The following is a 16,057-nucleotide window of genomic DNA, read 5'->3' as shown; positions in this document are numbered from 1 at the left end:
CCTTCTTGTAGCCTTCCCGTCTCTCCTGCTTATTTTCGCCACTCCTCCTCCTCCTCCTCCTCCTCCTCCAAACCCTTTCCTCCTCCTGCTACTCTTTCATCTACTCATATTCTCCCCTCTACTCCTACTCTTCCTCCTTCTACTCCTTCTACCCCACTCCCCTTATTTCTTTTTCTCCTCGTCCTTCCCCCTGCGACCCTCCTCTTTCTCATCCTCCTCCACCCTTCTCCCGACCTACTACTCCTCCCTTCCCACCCTCCCCAACTCCCCCACCTTTCACATTTTTGACTGAGATTCACAGCCCAGTCTCACAAACCTCACTTTCCTCCAGCACTAACTCTTCTAATGGTGGTTTTCTCAAGAGGATCACACCAAGCTTACCACATTTACTGCCACGCCTGCCACCACAACATTTACCTTTGCCACTGTCACCTCACCCAGTACCACTATCCCTGATGCAGCTGCCACCGCCGTTGTTGTGGGTAGAGTTCTCTCGGTCCTATTCTCATACGTATGTAGTAGGCTCAGTCCGCGATGCTACTGCTACTGTAATTTTACTGCACTGTGTACGCGGCAGCTGCTGTTACTACTGCTTTTGTGACTACTACAGCTGTTATCACTATTAATACTAACACTACTACTACTACTACTACAACTACTACTATTACAGTCATCACTGCTGCTACCTGCTATTACTTTTACTACCACCGTTTCTTCCTGTCACTACTACTGTTGTTATCACTGTTAAACAACTACAATAAACATCACCAATCCCATAGTTATCAATATTTCTCTCGGTACACATCATTTTATTCCACTTCCACTACAACCCAAAGACCAGCGAGCAACTAGTTGGTTTTGGAACGTGCAGAGCTCGAGAACGCAACTGGGAGGATTTTACCGTCAAGCACAAGATTAGGGTTGGGGAGGGGGTGGGGGGACAGGTAGACCGTACCAAGTAGCAGGTAGCCAAGTAGCAGAGGAAGTTAGGGTAACTTGTCCTCATAAAATGAATATTATATGTCTACAATGGGTCGTGATGCCACGAGGTAGTTTGGGATACTTTATTTATTTGTTTGTTTATGCTAGACGCCTTAAGAGCGCGGGGCTACGCTCGTGCCCGTTGCCGTCGTCGCCACCGCGACCAGTCCGCCGTCGTCGTTCGTCGTCTTGCACTCCGCATCCAACGCCCCCTGGGGGTTCATTTCAACCCACCACACTACACGGAGAGGGAGGACCTAATCGTAAATGAAGCTTAGACATTACCCACACGGTAGTCAAGGCAACAAATGTGCACAGTGTACGAGAGCAGGAATGAATCCTATTGGTCAGATTATTGCTAAGTAACAGTTGTTCATTGAGAAGTGCGTGTCACGATTTTGGTAGCAGCTCGTGATGTCATGAAGACGTACAGCTGGTGGTGTTTACACAAGGGGGGTTGCAAGCTAGCTCCAGGAACCAGTGGCGCTCCCCTCCAAATGTAATTATAGTAAGACATAGCTTATAATATACTTTGCTTCTATACCATATTCCATCATCTATTCAGCCATATGTGTATTCACTACGTATTGGAATAAAGAGAACAGACTATTATTATTAATTATTGTAATTACACTTGATGATGACGATAATGATGGTTCCAAGATTTGATGAGAATTCTAAGATTTGATAACTTATTCGTGAGAAGGTGTTTTTTTTAGATTAAGGAAGGAATTAAACCTGTTAAGTCTAATACTGTTACCTATTGGAAAAAACTATAATTACCATAACTACTACCGCTATAACTTCTACTACTATTCTTACTACTACTACTACTACTACTACTACCACTACCACACATTGCCCATTTGACTACATATAACAAAACCTCCCTTACTGTATAGAATGTAAGGCTTTTACTGTTGATTTTTACTTTTTGTTTCCTTCAGGTTAATAGTCGAGAATAGACCTGTGTCTCTCTCTCTGTCTCTACAAAGTCATAAAGAGACATCCTAAGTATACACGTGTCAACCTTGAAAAAAAGATAATCTGGAAAATACTTAGTAACAAATTGTACTGACAAATATCTTGCAGCTTGAGTAGAGTTGTACCCACGTCTAAATCCAAAAAGTGAATTACAATCTGACAGAACAAAAAAAAAAAAAGGGAGATGTAATAATATATAACAATAAGTAAAAGTTTAAAGATGACATCCTATTATATAACTGTTGTTCACTGATAGTAAAAAAAAAAACAAAGTATAAATACAAACTTACATCCTGTTTGTGTTCTTTGAATGTCGCCGTCTTTATTGTGAGCGGTAAAGAAAAAAGGTTGCCTATTTTTGTATTTCGGTTTCCGTTTATGTGTAAAAGTTGTTTGGAAACTACTGTACGTGTTGCCTGCTGATCCCCCTCCCCCGGGGCTGTCCGCGGTGTGGTGGTGGTGGTGAAAGGCGTTGTGTTGAGGTGGAGGAGGGGGTACAAGCAGCCTGTAACACACACCAAATTGATGTCAATAACCAGATGTGAGTAAAAACATTATTATCACGGATGCGTTTTATTTGTGTGTTCCTATTGTCTCTTTGACGTCACGGTTGTGTTTTATTTGTCTTCCTCTTGACTCTTTGGTGCCAATGGCCAAGGGATGCCAGTTGAGGCGAGGTCCAACGGGCATGGCTCCAGACAAAAAGGTCTTCCCACACGAAGGACAATTGACGTTAGAAGGAGGAAGATTGTTGTCGTCCTATTCTTCATTTCCACCCAATTTTTCTCTTTATAAACTCAATTTGCTCGTACAATAATTTTGTATGTAATTTCTAATAAGCTCAATATAGTATAATATACTAATTTGTTAACAAAAAACACATAAAAGAATAGTCGTTATGTGCAAAAAATTAAGACAATACCTCTTATGTATACCATAGGAGTCATATATAAATCAGTCTGAATAGACGATATGAAGCTACAAAAAAGATCAAATTTGAGCACAGAATATGAATAGTAGTTTTGATGCTAATACTGTTATCAAATATATACCAAAGGACCTTCCCTGGTGGTGGTGGTCGACTCACAGCCAATACCCATTTTATACACAATTACAACACATTCAATTACCATCCCTTTTTAGCGCCTCGTGGATGAGAGGATAATCCTTAAGCAATGCAAATAGGCATGGAGCACGTATACCAATTTTTTTTTTTTTTTTTTGTCTATTCTATCTTATTTTATTGTCATTATTTATTTTTCTTTTCTTTCTTTCCTTTTTAGAATTCAGATTGATTTACAGTTATAAATATCCATAATTATTGCCTTCCACAGCCGTATATTAGTTGGATGGGACATTATTTCCTATCGAGACAACAGGAAATCGGGCATTTTATATCCTTATGATAGAATAAAACATTTCTCTAGTCATGCCAGTAGTGTATTTTCTCAAGGATAACTAGCTCCTCTATCACTTTTGACAATATCGCACAGAAAAAAAGTTAATTAGGCAGTGCCCTGTTCCTAAGTAAATATTAGTCTTGAATCATTAAAGAATACTATCCGTAGGGATGTCACAAGAATCCCTATAATATTTACCACATAAAGCATGCACTCAATACCGCAAACGGGGTTGGTCAATGCAAGTATCGAATTCATAATGTGCTCAAATATTTTCGTGAGTTAACCAACAAAAGCACCTCGCTCTCGAAAACAGGGCCATCGAGAGTCATTGCGAGCCTTGGGGTACTAAGCATGAAGTCCCCCCCCTCCCCCCACTTCAAGTGGCAAAACATTACATAAAGCTGGACTTAAAAGAAATGACACCATTTATGACATAATGTAAGAACTTAAGACTATGATAAAAAGAATAAAACACCTATACTATTTTGACTCACTAAGGTTTAGTGCAATATACTGGATGGTGAGGCGCTCACACCGAGTCTAGAATCTATGCTCCGTGGCGTTCAAAACTGTATATTAACGGTTTTGCATCGCAACTATGTGATTGAAAGGACTATTTGTATTATACCTATTGAGTATAGATAAACTGACGGAAATATTTCCGTCAGCAACACTATAGCAGTACCCAGAGTGCATAATGTGTATGTGTGTGTGTGTGTGTGTCCGTGTGTGTTTGTGTATGTGTGATTCACCATGGTCTTGGATCGTGTGTTGGACTCGTGATCGACAGCTCCCGGACAAGAGAGCTCATAGCTCATGTATGACCGATCTATGGGTAATGCTGTGAACTTACACGCACACACACACACACCCAACTCTCCGTCCACGAGAGTTGGAGTAACGACTCGCAGTGCAGCAATACTGAAATATTTCATCCCTGGGCGGGATTCAAACTCGTACCACCGTAGTGGCGGCCGCGAACGCTACCACTGCGCCGTCGAGTCGTGTGTGTGTGTGTAGTTGTGTGTGTGTGTGCGTGTGGTTGTATGTGTGTATGTGACCGCCCACCCTCAGTTACATCTAGACATAGAAGGGGATGACTGTTGCTCTCAACTTCGTCAACTTTTATGAACGATTCCGCAAATTCCCCATTATTTCCAATGCCTCCACATATCGAAAAGGTACTACTGATGAGTGAAAAGACAAGAGGAAAAGGCTAATCCTAAATGACAATTTTATAAATCTCTAGTATCCTTAATCTTCTCGGGACCCCTAGACACCCGGGCCCCGGGGCACTGCCCCCCATGGCTCCCACCTCCTCGTTAGACCTGCTCGAAAGGTTAGTCCAAAGATGTCGGAATATGATCTCGAGGTCCATCTGTATATCAGCAAATTTGCATTAAAAGAACGTTATTGCTAGCAATTATAATACGAAATAAGATCAGTACCATATGACTAAAAGGTAAATGTTATTATGTCTCGTCTAAACAGCATAGTATTTTCCTCAGTTGTAACAAACTATAACAACTCGAATTGAAAATTTTCTTGTCGCCCCTAGGCTCACTTAAGACATTCCCTAGGTCCATGAGTATCCCTGGGTTAGGATCTCTCCTGGGATCCACTCAAACTAAGAAGGTCAAAAGGTTGTAAAGTGTGGGGGAGCGACTAACTGACTGGCAATGTACTCAATTATTCATACAACTTTTCCTCTGATGACCCTAATATTAACTTCGTTCTTCCCACTTACTAAGAAAAATTTCACACGGGAACGTTACAGATCCAACTGTCGCTCGGTACTCAAGCTCAGGCAGCAGCACCATTCAGCAGCTGCCTGCACAAAGCAGCCCTTGTCAGGATCCCCTGTGTGTGTGTGTGTGTGTGTGTGTGTGTGTGTGTGTGTGTGTGTGTGTGTGTGTGTGTGTGTGTGTGTGTGTGTGTGTGTGTGTGTGTGTGTGTGTGTGTGCGTGTGTGTGTGTGTGTGTGTGTGTGTGTGTGCGCGTGCGTGCGTGTGTGTATGTGTGTAGTGGGCACATATCAAGTGTATTATATTTGTAATATTGTATAAATGTGTATAGGTGTGTAATTGTGTGGAACCATGTAGCGGACACCCGTTAATGGATTTGCCTGACGTCAGGTAGCGTCAGTATTTCACCAGCTTTAGGCGAGAAAACACGTCGCTCTCCTTAATATCATACTTTTGTATTATTAGCGTTTTATTAACCAACCCTTATATTATAAGATGGCAGCGGTGGGTTAATAAAACACTATAATAATACAAATGTATGATATTAAGGTGAGTGACGTTTTCTCTCACCTAAGTCTGGTGTAGTACTGACGCCACTTGGCGTCAGGCAAATCCGTTAGCGGGAATCCCTTACATGGTTCCACACAATTGCACACCTATACACATACAATATTACAAATATAATACACTTGACATGTGCCCACTATATGTGTGTTGTGTGTGTGAGAGAGAAAGATTTTGTTTGTATAGAATTATTACGCTCACAGATTGTAGGCAATTGGTGCTATTGGGCTGCAGTGACGTGGGTAAGACGAGCACGTCATACTCCTCGAATTGCGTATGCGCAGACGGACGGAGCACTGGACAGAGGGGTTTGGGCCAAGGATAGGATTTTCTTATGGCAAATATTGACTAAGTCCTTTATCCCTCAAAACTACTTATACCACAAGACTGACGTCTGGTGCTTACTGTTGTGCTCAGCTAAGGCTGGAAGACAGTAGCTCGCTGGATCTTCTATAATTTCTTCGAAATAGTAGGAGGTCAATTGCGGTTGTGTTTACATTCACAGTCAGCAATGACCTGGAAAGCAGAGAGAAAGAGAGAGAAAAAAAAAGGGAGAGAGTGAGAACGAGTTTAGTGTGACTGACTGTCGTGGCAGACGGACGTGTTTAGGAATGCTCCGAATAATTGGGAAGCTATAACTCCGTGGTCATTTGTAGCTTTGGAGTATTTGTTTTCTCTAATGTTTTTTGTACTTCCTACTTTTTCTGCTGATTCCTTAATGATATTCACTAAATTCACATTGATATCTTCCACGCTGTCCTCGTTAGTTCTTAGAGATTCGAATCTATTTTTTATTTCTAACTGAAATTTCTTTTTATTATCCTTAACCTTTGCAAGGCTTATTTTCCTTTTTAAAACTAGTTTATTTCTCTCGGCTCTGAAGTTGAATTTAGCTGTGCATCCTACCATTCTATGGTCACTCCCTATGTTGACTTTATCACAGTAACATTGCTAACGCTTTTGCTCTCATCTCCTAATATGAAGTCTATTTCGTTCTTTGTTGTTCCATTTGGACTTCTCCACGTCCATTTACGACCTACACGCTCTTGAAAGAAAGTGTTCATTATCCCCATATTGTAGTTCTCTGCAAAATTGACTAACATCTCACCTCTGTCATTTCTTTCACCTACTCCAAACTTCCCAATGTACGTCTCATCTCCCATCTTTTTCCCTACTTTAGCATTAAAGTCTCCTATTACCAAAGTGTACTTACTTTTTTCTTGATCCATTACTTGACTTAAATCATCATAGAAGGACTCAATTTCCTCGTCTGAACTCTGTGAAGTTGGTGCATAAACCTGAACTATTTTTAGAGTGTACCTTTTACACAGCTTAATCACAATCCAAGCTACCCTGTCCAATAAACTACTGAATTTGATTACGTTACCCGCAACCTCTCGGTTGATCAAGAATCCTACTCCACTAGATCTTTCTTTGTCCTTATCTCTATAGTAGAACAGGTGGTGACCATCTTGTAATTGTATCAGCTTTTCTTCCGTTCTTCGGACTTCGCTCAGTCCTACGATGTCCCACTTCATGTTGTCTAGTTCTTCCATTAAACTCTCCAGTCTGTGGTCTTCTGAGAGACTTCTTACGTTGTAAGTATAGATCTTCATTTTCTTCATGTTCTTTAATGTCCAAGACTTGGATCTGCTTGGACAGTGCTTACTCACATTCGGTGGCACACTGCCCGTAAGCACACGAGGCAATGCGGTTGGACCTTTGGGTGACGATGATCCAACAGGAACGCCCGGTTTTCTTTTGATTGTGCTATTCATATTCATGTTGGCTATGAAGGGGGGTTGGCAGTAATCTCACCTCCTTGCCAACTGGTTTCTGGTGAGATATTTCTCTGGTGTCACCTTATTCATTATATTCGGTGAAGCCCTATATCTATAGGGTGCCCAATGGTCCACGCCGTCATTATGACGGTACCCCATATATCTATGAGGAATTTCCCTGTTTGCCATCAGGGACGTGTCAGTTAGCAGTGGGTCCTGCAACTGTGTGTTTGAGCTGTTCTTTGTCTGATCTTTCTTACAAAACCTGTTCGATATGGGTGACCCTGCAGAGATTTCCTCTCTATCGACATAGCTTTTGTAATCATGAAGATTCTCAAGCCTATCCACCACGTCAAGGTGTCAACTCTCGGATAGGTATATCAATAGATCTATTGAAAGACGCTGGCGAATTAGTTCATATTAAATTAGCTGAGTTGTACACCCAGTGCTTACGTCAAGAGAGCGTTCCAGATGCGTGGTGCAATGCTATAGTGATTTTGCTTCATAAAAAAGGAGACCAGAAGGACCTTAGTAACTATCGACCGATTAGCTTGCTATCAAACGTATATAAAGTATTCTCCAAGATCCTTACAAATAGACTGAGTCAAGTTTTAGATGGAAACCAACCGAGAGAACAGGCAGGCTTTAGAAGCGGATATTCAACTCTAGACCATTTGCAGGCGATAAACCAAATAATCGAGAAAACGACAGAATATAATATACCTCTGTGTTTAGCTTTTGTAGATTACGAGAAGGCCTTTGATTCAGTAGAACAAATAGCAATACTAAACTCGCTACGCAAACAGGGTACAAACGAACAGATCGTAAGAGTTTTAGAAAAGATTTATTCGAAAGGTACCGCTATAGTTCGACTTCATAAAGATACAGAAAATATCAAAATCGAGAAAGGAGTACGGCAAGGCGATACAATTTCACCCAAACTATTTACAGCTTGTTTGGAAGATATTTTCAGAAGATTGAGTTGGGAAAAGAAAGGTTTGAAGATTAATGGCGAATATTTGAACCACCTAAGATTTGCAGATGACATCATTCTTATTTCAGAAAGAGCAGACGACTTGCAAGATATGCTGAGCGATCTAAACAAAGAAAGTATCAAAGTAGGTTTAAAAATGAATAAGAGTAAAACCAAAATAATGTTCAACACGAAAGTTCAAAGTAAAGAGATTGTAATTGATGATGAGAGTCTTGAGGAAGTTGAAGAGTATAATTATTTAGGTCAGATGGTGAAGGTGACGAAAGATCATGATAACGAGATAAAAAGACGCATTACAATTGGTTGGAAAATGTTTGGTAAGTATAATAAAATCCTGAGAGGCTCTCTACCTTTATGTTTGAAACGTAAAGTTTACAACCAATGCATTCTACCAGCAATAATCTACGGATGTGAGACTTGGAAGCTGACGAGGGCAATGGAAACAAAGCTAAGGACTGCACAGAGGAGAATGGAGAGATCAATGATGGGAATAACACTGAGAGACCGAAAGAGAGCAAGTTGGGTGAGAGAGCAGACTAGAGTGAAAGATATTGTGGAGGCAGTAAAAGAGAGGAAGTGGAATTGGGCAGGTAAGTTGGTGCGAACGACTGATGAGCGATGGAGCAAATGCATTACTGAATGGACGCCGCGAGATAGGAAGCGTGGAAGAGGGAGACCAGACAGAAGGTGGAGAGACGAGATCGAGAAGTTTGCAGGAGTGACGTGGCAGAGAGTGGCACGGTCGTGTGAATCATGGAATGCTATGAAGGAGGCCTTTGTTCAGCAGTGGACTCAGGATGGCTGATTTGATTGATTGATTGATTGATTAACTCCGTGACGGGGTCGAAATCTGAAAGTCTACCCCTTCCTGGTACATACTATTTAGTTTGTAATTCACAGTGTATTCTAGAGTACATTGAGTGTCATAAGTGTAAAAATTACATCCAACAGGATTGTACACAACTCCCAGTCTATGCCATTGTAAGCTTCTTCAACACCAAATGCCAATACACCTGTGAACAATGCGCCCAGAAGCACCCAAACAACGACGGTGACCGTGTTTTTGCGCTAGTGTATGACCTAATTAATTGAGAAAAACAAGAAAAATTAAAACAAGGTTGTAGAAAAAACAGAGGTAAAATCAAAGGACCAGATAAAATAGAATATTCTACGTCACAGTTTGTTTTCCTTAGATTATGTATATGTTCCCTGCATCAATTAACTAAATTTGCACAGGCAGGTTCTTTCGAGTTTAAGGATTGTGTAGCTCTTTGACTATCTACAAATCCGTAAACGTCTTTCTTTTTCTTATATGTCATCTGTAGTCCTTCATATATTGCTTGTAGCACCGCTGGAGTACTGGAGCTGTTATCGTTCACTATCCTTGACAATCTTTCATCAACATGTTTACCAGACTCGAAAAATTCCCTAGCAATCACACCACATCCCACTCGACCTACGCACACAGAACCATCACAATGTAAGTGTTTTGAATTTTGCCTTGGGTACTCGTTTATTTTCTCTAGGTATATCTATTTCATTACTCATTCATCTCGTATTTCCCTTGTTTTAGTCTACCTATCCTTGTGGAGATTTTTCTATTGCACCAGTGTTTGATCTTTGTTTCACTGTTATCAGGGAGGGAGAAATTGACGATATCATAGTCCTTCATTGTTTTGTATAACTTGTGCGTGTTGGTATTTGTTTTACGTGTTTTTGGGTATTCCGTATGGCATGTATCTACACACATACAGGAGTTTTTTTCGTTTTTATTTTAGTTGTGCACACCTACGCGATATAGCATTCAAAACTTAAACATTAAATTTGTAAATTATAATACATGAACGAAGTATGCAATTTTCTTGGCGGAAATAAAAAGAAAAAATGCTACAAGCAAATCTATTAACAAACGAAGCCGCTAGGATACGGTACGGACGCCATGCAGTCATAAGAATGAAGGAAACTACAAGAGACCATAAGGCCTACACTAGGCAGCTCCGTATCCATCACCACCTGTCATCTCCATCCATAAAGTTGTCTAATCGTTTCTTAAAACAACTGATAGTTTCAGCGCTTACTACATGGTTACTAAGTTTATTCCATTCGTCGACCACCCTATTAGTAAACCAATTCTTGCCTATTTCCTAATGTTTCCTGGACAATCGTCTGTCCAGTCCAGTCACTGTCGGTTAGACGATGGCTTTCACGTTGTGGACCGGGTGTTCTCCAACTCCAGGTGACGTTGATAAGCGCTGTTACAAAGACAATAGGCTTTCTTGGACTTTATGAGAGAACATGGGGTTCTGCCGTCGTCTGTTAATTGCCCGACGTACAATAATAATTAATCAGGTCGTCAGCATCCGTGATGACGACGACAACCTGTTGGGTGGGTACAATACGTTTTCCCTCAGCGCCACCTATATAAGGAGGCGTGTGGGCATTACCGGGCACTCCCTGACAGTCACTGTACGTTCGTAGAGCAAGGACCCAACATGGCGCAGTGAGTAGGATGATTTTTAGAATTTGAAGTACCGAATTACTAAATATAGGTTAGGTTACGTAGGTTAGCTAGGTTAGGTTAGGTTAGAATAGACGAAATTATCATCCTTTCATTTCTAAGACCTCGGCATTTATCAAAGCAAACATGGCGTATCATTCAACTGCCGCGACTTTGTTGTTAGTAAATCTGTTTTAGCGATTTTTTGTTGATGATTTCCGCCAAGAAAATGAATCGGATATTACGTTGATGTATTGTAATTTACAAGATTAATAATCAATTTTCTATTGCTATATCGCGTAAGTATGCACAACTAAAAATTTACCGTTTTTTTCATTTTGCCATTCATATTGTGCATAATGTTGCCAATTCTTTCACTTTACGGACAATACTGGGGAAATTCGGTTCCATTTTCATCATTTCTATTCAGGTTGTTCTTAGGCATCCTAGTAATATACTCATTGCTTCATTCTGCAGTGTTTCTAATGCTTTAATTTCCTTGTCCGCATATGTTACTAAGGCTGGTGCTGAGTAATCTATTATTGATTTAATCATGCTTATGTATACAGTTCTGAGAACTGGGATACCCACTACACTTCTCTTATTTACTAATACCTTCAATGGTTGGAGTCTCGCCATACAGATATATTTTTTTGCTTGTTTGGTCCTTGTTTCTGTTAAATCCTATGTTCATACCTAGATATTTGTAGCCTTTGCAATGAGGTCCACCGTGTCATTGCAGTTACTCCTACATGAGAGGGGATCCACAGGAAATGTGCGACAATGGAGTGTTCAAAGGCCCTGGCTAGTTGATGTAGGATGCGAGTTACTACGTTTCGGGCTTCTGGTTTCTGGCAAGGTAAAACGAATACTACAAGGTACGTTAGCGGGGGGGGGGGGAGAGCCAGAAAACCTCTCCACTGCGCAGGTAGATGATAACGTCAACGTAAATATCGAGACCAGGGTTCCGTGGGTCGAGAACTGTCAGTCACACACCAGTGTGTGGAGCGAAGCTCCATCTGATTAAAGGGGTAGCTAAGGCAGACAAATAACATATAAAAATGCCAACAGTTTGTATAGTGCAGAAGTGCAATGCCGCTAGACTGAAAGGTGATAAAAATATACATTTCTTTTCACTACCCAAAGATAAAGAACTTAGAAAAAAATGGATTGAATTATGTGGCACACACAATACCCGGTCATCTGGATATGTATGCAGCCGTCATTTTGAAAGTAACTATTTATTAGCAACATTTCCTGAAATTTTCATTCAATTGCAAATAAACAGACTAAAGAATCCGGTTAAAACATAACTGAGCTTGGTGGATATATAAGTCTACATATACAATCCACACAAATCCAAAATGTAATATAATAAAAACCATATGATGCTTTTATGTGTCATTACTACTGGGTTTATATTCAGCTAGTTGTTATGTATCAACAGTATAATATCTTCCTCATGTAGGCTACCTGAACAACATATAAATTGACATGTCATCCCATCTACTCGTCATATTAATATAATCCACCTAATGTGAAAGCATGGAAAACATTTTTATCATTTTTCTGGCGGTCATATCTCAGATACTGATAATTTGAGGATAAGAAAGTGATACTGAGTAATTTCAGTATTATGCGAACATCATAGTGTAATTTTAAAGTTTACCATACATACAGATGGTTTTCTTTAAAGTTTACATTTTTTTCTACCTCTCACTCTCTCCCCCTCTGAATTTCCTATGACGTCACGGTGGAGGTGCGCGGAGGGGGGTGCTCAACGTACCTTATAGTATTCGTTTTACCTTGGTTTCTGGGATAAGACACGGAGGGCAAATTGCGAGTCACAGATAACACAGTTCGACAATAATTTTGTTGCACTGATATCAACCACTGTTATTATCTATTTCAAATGCACTGATTTCAAATATGATTTTTTTTTTTTCAATCAAGGTATTACAAAGTATATGTAAAAAATGTCTTCGTCTCACTGGTATCGTCGTCTATCAGAAGAAACATGTGATTAAAGTCTCGTTAGATTAGTTGGTGAATAAAAAATATATTAGTTTAAATTTATTCACAACACAATTTGAAATATGTTTCATCAACACAAAGGTTAGAATTTATATGAAACTCATTATTAGGTAAGAAATTTGTTGCCATAAAGATACAAAGCTCAGTTACATTTTAGTCAAGCAGGAATTTGCGCTTGAAGCCCTTGCATTTGTGGAATGTCTCAGGACAATTTCGTTTAATGTTCGACCAGTAGTCTACCACCATATGTTTGTCCCATCTTCGGTAGCGCTCCTCCATGGTCTTGAGGCCCTAATGGAACCGCTCACCTTGCTCGTCACTTTCTGCCCCTAAATTCTCAGGAAATCTATCAAGATGACTAACTGAAATGGAGTTTGGCACTCATGTTGCATCCTAGGTCATTAAAAGCTGACAACAAGGTTATTACAAGGGTTTCATAGTTGTCAGCCTTTTTATTACCGGGAAAGTTTTTCATTACCGCCACAAATGAAATCCACGCTCCCCTCTCCTTATCATTCATCTTTATGACAAAGTCTTGATCACATACAAGTACGCGAATCTGTGGTCCATCAAATACACCTGCTTTGATCTTCTCGAATGACAAAACAGGGAGAACTGAGGCTATGTGTTGGAAGCATTCACTTTCAGTATCTAATGCTCTAACAAATTGTTTCATCGGGTCCAGCTTGATGTGGAGAGGAGGAAATGTGATATTTTCTCGACTGACGATTGGATAATTGACAATATTTGGCATACCAGCTTCCAGAGTCTCATGTAAGGGCCACTTTCTGGTTCCAATGCTTGTCTCTATCTCGGCTGTCCCATACGCAAAGAAAGCTGGGATACATTGTAAATCCTCTTTGTTGACCAAGGGAGAAGTTCACCATTTTGAGGTTCACGCAAGTTGTCCAGTTGTGCTTGTGGTATTTTAATAGATCTATCACATTTGTAATATAATTATGCTTCTCTTATAAACACACAGAATGACCTACTGGAACAGCGGCATAGACATTGCCATTATGTAGTAGAACACACTTCAGGCTGCGCCTAGAACTATCTAGAAATAATCTCTAATCATTTGGATTATACAATGGAGCCCCTAATTCCCGGAGAAAAACCGAGATATTATGGTAATAAACAAACTTATCCTCCTCTTTAAAGAATCCACAAAAACATATTCCCGATTGTGTAAGTATAAAAATTTTGTGGTTTGGTTCGGTAGAGCCTTTTCTTGCAACCTAGAAGCAAACATTTCTGCTGCATTTTTGGAGAGACCCAAATCACGCACAAGGTCATTCAGCTCTGGCTGGCTGAACTGCCGAGGAGTTGATGACTGACGTAGCATTAGAAGGATCGTCGGAATCTGCCAGTGTTTCTTGAATTTCATCGTCAGTCTCTTGCATTTCGTCGCTACCATCTTCAGATGGAGACAACCCATTAAAAACTGGAATTGGTAACTCATCAGAGTGCATAGTAGGTTGAATTGTTGAGGGGATACTAGAATATGTGATTTCATTTTTTGTTTTTTGTTTTTTTCATATTAAGTGCAGAGCGTGAATCTGATTGGCCCTTTCATCTCTGGGCGCTATCCAAAGTGCTGCCTTATTTCTTTGCCTTTGGTCATGTAAACTATGCCAGGTACGGCATGTTCTTCGCTCCATGGAACCACCACCATCCGAAATAACAGAAATTTTTCTCAGAGGACAACATACAATGAGACCCACACCTGGTGCATCAAACGCCACATGGAGTGACATGTACATTGAAGCCATGTTCATGCGGTTTGGACACAGCCAGGGGGGATTGACAGGGTTCACACTGAAAAGCAACGCCACAAAAAGATGGGCACTCAGTCTCTACAACTGCGGCATGCTTGTTCGTGACATTGATGTCATGCGAGACAACATCCAACAACCCTCAGTTTACCACAAAGAAGAGTCCTGAGCACGGATCCGATCAGACACCAATGACGGACAGAACCTAAAACAGAAGCTGGAGCACTGTATCGATCCTCTTGATCCAACTGGTCACCCAAAAGAACTCTTCAACGTTGTCACAGGAAAACTTGCTTCTTTGACGGCCAATATTGACCAAGCCTTGGCACTGGGGAAACAATATATGGAAGCGTACGAAGCAAAGCTGCCAGACGGATTCCATAAACCGATTAGCTGTCCTGTAACTACAATGGTAACCAAACGGAAGCAGACACCACTTTCTGGACGCTCTGGTCCACCCTTTGACACTGAAATTATCTTTACCAGGACTATGAACTTTCACAGATTCCAACTTCCCTTTTCACAGATGATGATAACCTCCGACCATCTTTATCAGTCAAAACTCAAAAATTCTTTGGGTGTTGAACAGTCCCCTCTCGAACAACACCAGACCCAGAGGTTGTTGTGCTTGATGGTTATACCTTTTTTTGAACAACTCACTGGCCGAGTCCTGGAAGAATTATTGATCTTGTTGTAGCAGTGGAAACATTCTTAAGAAAAAACTAATCGAAAGTGATATATATCTGGTGGTCGACAAATGCTATCTATACAGTCCAAAGGGTTGCACAAGAAGTCGACGGTCTTCCACTGGAGAAAGTGGTTAATTTCATCTTACGTTTAACTCACCGTTGCCATATTAAGCTGCATCATTTTCCATTGTGGACAACAAGGTACAAATCATTAACCTGTTTTGTGATGCATTGGTGGATCGTTTTCAACAGCTTGCCACTGACAAGGAATTGGTCATCACCGGGTCAGATCCTGTAACATATCTCATTCAGAGAGGAAAGCATCAGAAAAGAATGGACTTGAAAGGAACACATGAAGAAGCAGATGTCATTATTGCCAAGCATGTAGTCCACATTGCCAGGCAAACCCAGAAAACGATCTATGTTATTTGTGACGATACGGATGTTTTTGTCCTGTTGGTCCACTTTGTTATATTTGAAGCCGTTGCAAAAATTTCCTTGTTCCAACACGTCCCACGAGGAATAGTATAAATTCTGGCGCGACACTCAACAAGCATGCAGAAATATCCACGTATTTACTTCCTCTCCACGCCCTGACTAGTTGTGATACC

The sequence above is a fragment of the Oratosquilla oratoria genome, chromosome 40 (genome assembly GCF_046742065.1).
Source record: "Oratosquilla oratoria isolate Oo_2021 chromosome 40, ASM4674206v1, whole genome shotgun sequence".
NCBI lineage: Eukaryota > Metazoa > Arthropoda > Malacostraca > Stomatopoda > Squillidae > Oratosquilla > Oratosquilla oratoria.
This window is presented reverse-complemented; position numbering follows the sequence as displayed.